Source organism: Hermetia illucens, chromosome 2, assembly GCF_905115235.1.
Source record: "Hermetia illucens chromosome 2, iHerIll2.2.curated.20191125, whole genome shotgun sequence".
Taxonomy (NCBI): domain Eukaryota; kingdom Metazoa; phylum Arthropoda; class Insecta; order Diptera; family Stratiomyidae; genus Hermetia; species Hermetia illucens.
This window is the reverse complement of record NC_051850.1, coordinates 154,420,926-154,430,532: the sequence shown is the minus strand read 5'-3', so window position 1 is coordinate 154,430,532 and position 9,607 is coordinate 154,420,926.

Here is a 9,607-nt window from a genome sequence, read left to right as displayed (position 1 = left end):
CAACAGGTCTGTGAACTCGAAAAGCACAGGAAACAACCGCACCAGGCGCGAAAGTTTTACCAATAAGTCAGCAGGATGAAGCCTTACACACTTCGATGTTCATCCTGCCGAAACAAAGGGGAAAATCTAATCTCCGACAGAATGGGCATATTGGAGCGATGGGTTGAGTATTTTGATGAACTGTTTAACAACTGAAATATCGGCGAGTTGGAGGTCCCGCCAACTGAAGACGACGGACAAATATTGCCACCACCAAGCATAGAAGAAACAGTCCGTGGAGAATTACAGTCGGTCCATCAACTGATGCTCAAAGTGTGGGATAGCGAATCAATGCCTGCCGATTGGCAACGAGGCATTATCTGTCCCATACATAAAAAGGTAGATATCATACAGTGCAGCAATTATAGAGGTATCACGTTGCTGAGTACCACCTATAAGATATTCTCCGCTATCTTGCTAGGCCGGATAGCCTCATACGCGCAGAACATCATTGGCCCATACCAAAGAGGTTTCACTCCAGGCAAATCAGCAACAGATCAGATTTTCTCTGTGCGGCAAGCGATGGAAAAACTGTTGGAATATGGACAACAGTTGCACCATCTATTCATCGACTTTAAGCCGTCCATGATAGCATAGCCCGGGTAAAACTGTACACGGCCATGAGAGAATTTGGTATCCCGACGAAATTAATGAGACTGACTAGGCTGACCCTGACCAATGTGCAAGGCCAGATAAAAGCAGCAGGATCACTCTCAAGACCATTCGACATCAACAACGGTCCACGACAAGGGGATGCCCTATCATGCTTCCTCTTTAACCTGGCCCTCGAGAAAGTGATCCGGGATGCTGAGGTAAATTCAAGAGGTACGACCCTCTTCAAGTCCACCCAACTAATGGCCTATGCTGACGATATCGACATCATGGGAAGAACCACCCGAGACGTACAAATTGCCTTCATCCAGATCGAGCAGGCGGCGATTGGTGCGAGATCTTGGGCTGCACATCAATGAAGGCAAGACAAAATATATGGTGACAACGTCAGCACCGAAGACGAATCAACCAACAACATCAAACCGCACTGGTCAAACAGGAACAATAAGGATAGGGGAATACAACTTTGAGACCGTTGACAATTTCTCCTATCTAGGGTCGAAAATCACAACCGATAACAGCTACGATGATGAAATCCGCGCACGGTTGTTGTCAGCCAACAGAGACTATTCCAGCTTACAAAGACTGTTCCGCTCGAAACGTCTCACCATAGGGTCAAAGCTCTTACTGTACAAGGCTATGATCTTTGCAGTCGTCATGTATTCCTCGGAAACTTGGGTTCTTAGCAAGAAAAATTGCGAACTCTTGGCCGCGTTCGAGAGAAGAATCCTCCGAAGAATTTTTGGCCCCCTACATGAGGATGGACGATTCCGTAGCCTACATAACGACGAAATCTATGAGCGATACCATGACCGTCCGGTTGCGGATAAAATTCGGCTCAATAGGTTACGGTGGGCGGGTCACTTAATCCGTATGGATGAGGATGATCTCACCCGGAAAGGCTATAAGGGCAATATCTATGGTATAAAAAGAAGACGAGGCAGACCCTGCCTAAGATGGAGCGATGGCGTAGGTCAGGACGCCAGACAGCTTTCAGGGATATCGAATTGGTTGACCTCTTTGCACAACCGGGATGGCTGGAGTTCCTTATTAAGGCAGGCCTAGACCGGATACCGGTTGTTGCGCCGTTGATGATGATGATAGTTTGGGGAAACCTATATAGCCTATATAGCGTGTATATTTATTGAAAAGGATTTTGCGATGTTGAGAAAATGATGAAATTGTTGTGCAGACAGTGCATTCAGTGTGGGGGATGCCTATTTCAAAATAAAAGATGGAGTAAATTTAAGCTGTACCGACTTGACTGCAGGGGGGTTGTATTTATTTGTGTTTGAACTCCAAACTTATGACCTCCATGAAATAATGTAAAATTCTCGTCCTCGAATTTAAATATTTTCCTCCTCCCTCTGCATTTTTAGTTTCTCTTTGGTATATTTTTACCGAATTCCAAAGAGTAAGTAGTCGAGTTTTGGTTTTGACCCTAACTATCAACGAGGTGGGGTAAAAGTAATCACCCGGTGCTCTTCATCCGACACCACTACCGTCACCTGAGTCTTTTCGACTCAGCGGAAAGCTTGCATTTAGTGCTTACGGTGAAGCTATCTGGAAACTAAGTAGAAACTTGAGAGAAACTGGAAATCCGTCAACTGCCGGCTCGTTGGCTGTACTGTAGCCCAAATCTCCCCGCAAGAGGAAGGCTTGGCAGCCACTAACGGGGGGTAAGGGGGAAGATACAACAACAACAAATCCTGCGTGTCAGAACCTTCTCCTTCATCCTTACCGAGAGGGGCGGAAAAAAGGGAAGCTGGTGACGTGGGCGCTACTAGTTTAACGCCGGTATGTGGAAATGGAACCAAATGGCCCGGACACCGTGAACCCAAGCTGGCGGTAGAAGAAGGCCCTGCGAATGAAGATAAAGTACCTTGGGAATAAGGATATGGATGTGGCTGTACCACTAGGCGCGGTAATGTCTAGAGAAATCGGAATCTTCGGCGGAAGGTGGTGATAAACTGATAATTGATAAGGTGAAATCCACATTGGACGCACCAGACTCTTCTGTCAGCAGTAACGCGCATAAGAAGCGTAAGGCCAACACATCTGTGATGGCCAAGGCTCTATTGTACTCCGCACCAGTGCTTACATCCACGTCTCACGCGGGGATTAGGACCGGTGTGCTGGGGGTGATCAAATCAGCGGGAGAAATCTCAATGAATTCGGACGCGAAGGCAGGAAGAAGGTGGACGTATGCGCAAGCTGCAGCCTCAGTTCTGACTGCTGCCGTGGGAGTTTCCTCTTAGTATGGCAAAATGTCAGAGGGACAATTTGCCATACCTGTGGAAAAAATGCTGGAGCCTGGACGAAGCCAAGATTTAACAATCAAGGTTTTCGCGATGGGCTTCTTCATTTGGAGTGCACTGCTGAGGCTGCCTTAAAATGGCTTCAGCAGGTAATCCAGGCTTTGAGTTCCGGCGGTCGGCCCAATTTCACTATTGTGAACACTGAGCTGCGCAGGACAGACCATCTCTGATGTTGATTACTGGGCTCTCGAAGGAAGGCAGATGACATCATCCGCATGCTGGATGAACAGAACTCGGGCAGTGACTTTGGACACTGGAGGGTAAAGTCCATGAGCGCCAGGAAGTTTCAGCTTGGTATTCGAACAGGACCAAAAAAAGTCTGAACATGCTCAAAGGTGCTCCACTTTTTCCTAGAGACTGAGATTCAGTCATATCAGGAAACTCTAGAGCATCATCTGCATTTTGAGAGCGACGAAAAATGATGGTTTTCAACTCATCCAAGATAGAGCAAATTGCAGCATCTTCGGTGCACTCTCCCACAATGGAGCTGTTCGCGGAGGATAGTGCATACAGTGGCAGAACCCCTGTATGGGGGTTCACACTGGTGGACGGACAACTGTACCTGCTAGTAACTTCTCCTACACCTTTTAAGGAATAGGCGGAAGAAAGGGAAGTCAAATGTGTGAACGGAACTGATTTGATGCCAGTTCGAGTGATCGAATCTATGCAAACTCAACACCGCAAACCAATCAAGGTGCTAAGTGGAAAACAGATGAATGAACTGCGGAAGAAGATGACACTTTTCATGGATGCGGACATGGAAACTGGTGTACTTCCAATTCTCAGTGAAATCAAACACGAGATTAGTACGATGTGTGGGAAACTCCGTCACACGCGCACCGCGGCATACGCTTCTAACCCTTTTCCATTACACATTAGACATTAGACTGTGTCCGGATAGCTGAATGGTTAGAGCACAAGGCTGTTGTACGAAAGGTCGCGGTTCAAATTTCGCTGGTAGCAGTGGGACTTGTATCGTGATTTGACGTTGGATACCAGTCGACTCAACTGTGAATGAGTAACTGAGTCCAATCAGGGTATATAATCTCGGGCGAGTGAAATGCTGACCACATTGCCTCCTACAAGGTATTGTAATCCTGTAGTGTACCGTTACAGTCTTCAATGAAGTGTTCTAAAACACTTCAAGACCCTGATTCAATATGGACTGTTGCGCCAACGATTATTATTATTATTAGACTAAGTTTATGCCGAAAAACATATTACACACTGGCGGGTGCTTGATGACGTCTCAATATCAGATCACCGATAGCTAGAATTCAATCTGACTATTGCGAAGAAGAATAGTCTGAAATACAAAGACGGAATCCTAGGAGTTCAATGAACTTCTTGGCAATAAAGAACAGCTCCCTAGGCGACTAGGGACTCCTCTGTCGCCCTGAAGATGAATTGGAAACTTTGAACTGCACACTTTTAGAGTGCTATGAAAAGGTGTGTCCTATTTTTCTTGTTGGAACTGGGAACTGCAAAAGCTCAGGAAATCAACCAGGCAACTCTTGAACCGTCCTTGCAAAGGCAATAAGAACGAAGACTGGTTAAACTTCCGGAACTTACAGCATGAATATAAGGGTGGTTAGGTGGTCGAAACGAGACTTCTTTAGAGCGTACTATAAGGCTGTGGAGAGTCCTTAAAAGGGCTGAGTCCGGTAAGTTGGACTTTTTTAGAAAACGCGATGGTACTTTCACGAGCTCCAGGCTGGAATCAGTATAGACCCTTCTGGAAGTACACCACCCGGGAGAAGTGATAGGGGGAGAGTTGACGGTTCTTGCAACTCCTTTAACACGCAAGTGAAGCAAAGGGAATTGGAACACTGCGAAAAGGGTTGTTACCTATGAAAAGATGTGAGCTGCCATACGGTCCTTTAAACATTTCAAAGCACCTGGCATGGATGCTATCTATCCAGCAATGCTAAAGGAGGGTATGGAGCACTTAGAGCGATTGTTAAGAAATATTTTTCTAGCAAGTCTTGCTTTAAGCTATGTTCCTACCTCTTGGCAGAAGGTTAAGGTAGTGTTCATACCGAAACCTGGGAAAGATGACTATTTTAATTCAAAGAACTTCAAATAGAGCAGCTTGAATTCATTCTTCTGAAGGGTTTGGAAAAATTGGTTGAGCGGCACATTCGTGGGAACACAATCAGGTCGCATTCACTTAATGAAAACCAAAATGCTTACTATCGTGAAAAGTCGTGTGCGTCTGCTCTTCATTCTTTCGTTACAAAGATAGAGGATGCTACTCTGAAGGGTGAGTACGCGATGGGGATGTTCGTGGATATTGAAGGGCGTTTGACTGTGCGCCTTTTCGAAAATTTTGTGATGCCACCAGAGCGTTCTAATTAAGTACTAGGCTAACGCAGAGATTGCTGTATGCTGAAGTGGGTGTCGACCGCTACCTAACACTCACTACTACGCGTACCTCAAAATTTTCCAATACGTGCTCAAGCTTCTGCGGATGACGTGGCTGTGCTTGCTGTTGATCAAGTAGGGACAAATAAAGAGGGGGGAATGCCGTTGGTAAAAAATGAAAATAATAATGGACCCAGGAAAGATCCTTGCGGGACGCCAGAAGGATCGGTTGGAAAGGTAAAAGGCAAACCATAAAACAAGTTGTATGGGAACGTTTGGAGATGAAAGTTTGGATAGAAGTACCTTGTGATTTACAGTGTCGAAGTCTTTAGCAAAGTCAGTGTAAATAGTATGCACTTCCCGCCGTGAATTTAGACATTTGGCGACAAAGCTCGTAAGTCGAGCAAGCTGGAGGCATTGCACCTACGCTTAATAAAGCCATGTTGCTCTTTCACTATGTAGTGTCACTAGTCGACAGACGACCAGTGGCTGACATATCTTTGCAAGATTTTGGAACAGGAGGAGAGGAGGGAAATTCTCGGCAAGCGTACGATCGCCACTTTTGTGATTGGGGATTTCCACGAGCCCTAAAAATGATTCCCTTTAAAGCTTTTGTTGAAAATAAGGAATAGGGGAAGGGAAATAGATGGAGTTTTAGGCAAAAACAGGTTTGAAAGACAATCGTAACCATAGCCGATATTGGAACCAAGTTTGCCAACGAGATACTCGGCAACGAAAGGAGGTAAGAAAGGGAATGGGGAGGGAAGAGGAGGAAGGAGAGCGAAAGGTAAAGGTAAGCGAAGGGTAAATCACAAGATTGTTGGGCGGAGTTAGCTGGGGAGCCAGAGAATTTAATGGGCGGAGGTAATATGTGTTCCCTTATCCGCCATGTGTCCGAATAGCTGAGTGGTTAGAGCGCAAGGCGGTCGCGGTTCAAATTTCACTGGTGGCAGTAGGATGCTGACTACCTTGCCTCCTATAGGGTACGGTTACAGTTTTAAATGAAGTGCTCTAATACACTTGAAGGTTTGATCTAATTGGATTGGTTCGTTAACGATTATTATTATCCGGCGCCAGTGGTTACGCCTTATGGGAGGCAACTCCTCACATGTCTGTCTGTCTGTCCGTCACACCTTATATCTCGGAAACGGTTACTCCTATTGAGACGAAATTTGGTAGAAAGGTGAGACCTACATATAGGGGGCAATATAGTTCCACATTGAGCTTAAGTGGGGGTCCCCATACATGCAAAAGGAGGTGTATATTTTTTTTCGCCGGATAAAATTACCCTTTATTTCGCTATATTCAAATGCCACGTGTAGGATTTTCGCCGCATTTGCCTAGGATGTTGCTGCTTATTGAGGGAAGGTATTATGTCGGCGTAAAGACGTTCTAAAGGATTAGAACCAACATTGTTAAGGATATTTCTTTAGGTGATTTATAGAGTTTTAAGTAGAGTATTTTAAATGAAATACATGGGTTTCACCAAAATTATATACCTTTGCTCTTGTCTTTGTCAGTCTTTAAAAAAAAAGATCTTTTTACTTTGAATATTGGAGATTGCCAAATATGCTCTGCCTAATTGTGGGCCAGTGATATGAGGTTGAAGGCAGGAACAGGAATCTTGAAGTTACGCGTCCAGTCTCCATTGGAAATAAAATATAATCTGTTTGGTAGGCATTATTGATTGATATATTCAAATAACCATATTTTACGTATTTCACAAAATCTGCGGAGAATGTTATTATGTGAATTTTTCTCTAATTGAAGATATCATACCGCACGTGCTATCGTTCTGAAAATAACTCCAGTTCCCTGAACAATATAAAAATTCTCACGAATTTACCCATCAAATCCGTTTTGATGGAAATCGTGTTTCAGCATCAACTGATATAAAACGGATATAAATATATCCGTATGGACTCAAACAGATACATTATAGATGTATCTGTATAGTTAGGGTCCTCGTGGAAACCTGTGCACTTTAGCGGGAATTTTTCAATTTCTTTCAAACGTTTTCCTCGCCATGAGAACTTCGCACTTGAGAGACGCAGAATACACGATTACGAACCGTTTCAGGTTATCTCATCTAAATTGAATTTCAAATGTCGACATTTTCCGGAAACGATGGAGACGTGAATTTTACGGTTGTGAACACATTGTGATGATTTAGTAGGTTCCAATTTTATTTGGGTGTATGTACATTTCCTAGTGATTTCCTCGCTTGTACTGCCTGAATATAAGTTAAATTTCTGGCGGTTTTCAATGGTGTATTTTTAACAAAGAATTGAAGAAAATTTATATCAATCCAAGAAAAGGTGGTGCGAAGCAATTTTTGAGAAAGTTTGGAAATCTGCACAGGTAGAAGTACATTTAGTGATCCTAATCCCCTTCACTTGACATGAAATACCTAGTTCGTCTAGCCCACATCTTAAATACTTTAATTAACTTGCGGTTAACATAAACGGAATAAAAATAAAAAAAAAAAACAAGAACAAAATTTGTGGACACTGTCCCAGGACGTGTATAGAGGTTTCGTCCTCCTCCTCAGAAAACTTGCAGGCAGTGTCCGTAGATATCCCTAGCTTCCCTAGGTGATAGTTCAGCCGACAATGACGAGTGAGAATTCCCACTATGATTCGGAGGTTCTTTTTGGTGAGGTTTAAGCAATACTTTGTGCGCATGGGTTCGTATCCCCCAATAAGCACCCTGGACTGCTCCATTCCGGGTAGGCCCGCCCAATATAGTTCCGTCAACCGTTTCTCTTCATTTCTTAGTAAAAACCCATAATGGTGACTACTTATTAAAAGGTAACGCATAACGGTGACTACTTATTAAAAGGTAACGCACCCGTACTGCAACCTTCCTTGCAATAAGTTTATTAATGATAAGGGAATGGCCCGGACAATTCTCCAACGGCGTTAGAAAGGAAAACATCCTGCTTTATCATTTTTTTGTTTTAGATTGTTGCATATGAAATGGCCGTTTTGGCAATCGAGTGAAGTTAGTTGCGATTTTGGTGTATCAAACCACCACCAGTTGGCGCTGTTGGTGTTGAATATTTAAGTTAAATACTCCTACATTTAATCAAGGAGTCATTTCAGTATTGACCATCGTTGGGATAACAGGGAATAGAAAGGAAGAAAAGGATGGAAACGAGCCAAGAACGTATACTTTTTCTGTATAACTCATACAGAAAAAGTATAGTATATATAAAGTATACAAACTCGGTCATAAAGCGGCGGAAGCGACCAAGAACATTAACAGCGCATTTGGAGCTGATACGGTAAGCAAACGAACCACACCGCGGTGGTTCTAAAAATTCCGGTCAGGCGACGTAAACCTTCCAAGTGAGCCACGTGGGCATCCAGGACCATCGATCGACAACGACGAGCTGCGTTTGCTAGTCGAATCCGACACACGTCAGTCTGTGAGGAACATTACAGAGAAATTGGGCGTACACTATTCGACAGTTTCACAGCACTTGCAACATTTTAGAAAGGTGAAAAAGCTCGACAAATGGGTTCCGCATGCCCTTACGGAGCAAAACATGGCGCTTCGAATGGAAATGTGCAGTTCGCTACTCACCCGCAACAGAACCGATCCCTTTTTGCACAGAATAGTGACATGTGATAAAAGGTGGATATTATACGACAATCATCGCCAATTAGCACAATGGCTAGATGCTGATGAGCCACTGAAGCATATACCGAAACCGAGCCTCCATCCGAAGAAGGTAATATTTGCTGAAATGCTGTAGACCACAGCTGGAGTTATCCACTATTCTTTCTTGGCACCTGGAGAAACGATAAATGCGCAGATATACTGTGCCAAAGGCGAGGAAATGCACCAACATTTTTGGATTCAACGGCCGAGATTACTCAACAGAGATGATGGGATACCCCTTCACGACAATGCACGATTTCATGAATCCAGAACAACGGTTCAAAAGTTGAACGAATTGCAGTATGAGACTCTGCCTCATCCACCATATTCACCGGACCTTTCGCCAACCGACTACCACTTTTTTAAGCATTTGGATCATCTTTTGGCTGAAAAACAATTTAGGAACGAAAATTTTTGTAAGCTTTACAGTCGTTTCAAATTTTAGTACAAAAACGGCCGTTTCATTTGCAACAACCTAATAAATATCGAGATGTTCTTTTCATTATGTTAATATTATCGTTTCAGTATTATGGACCACTTTTTCTAGAGTAAGGTTAAAAAGGATGTATGAGGGAGTATCCTCGTAAGTCAAAATTTCTCGTTTACTT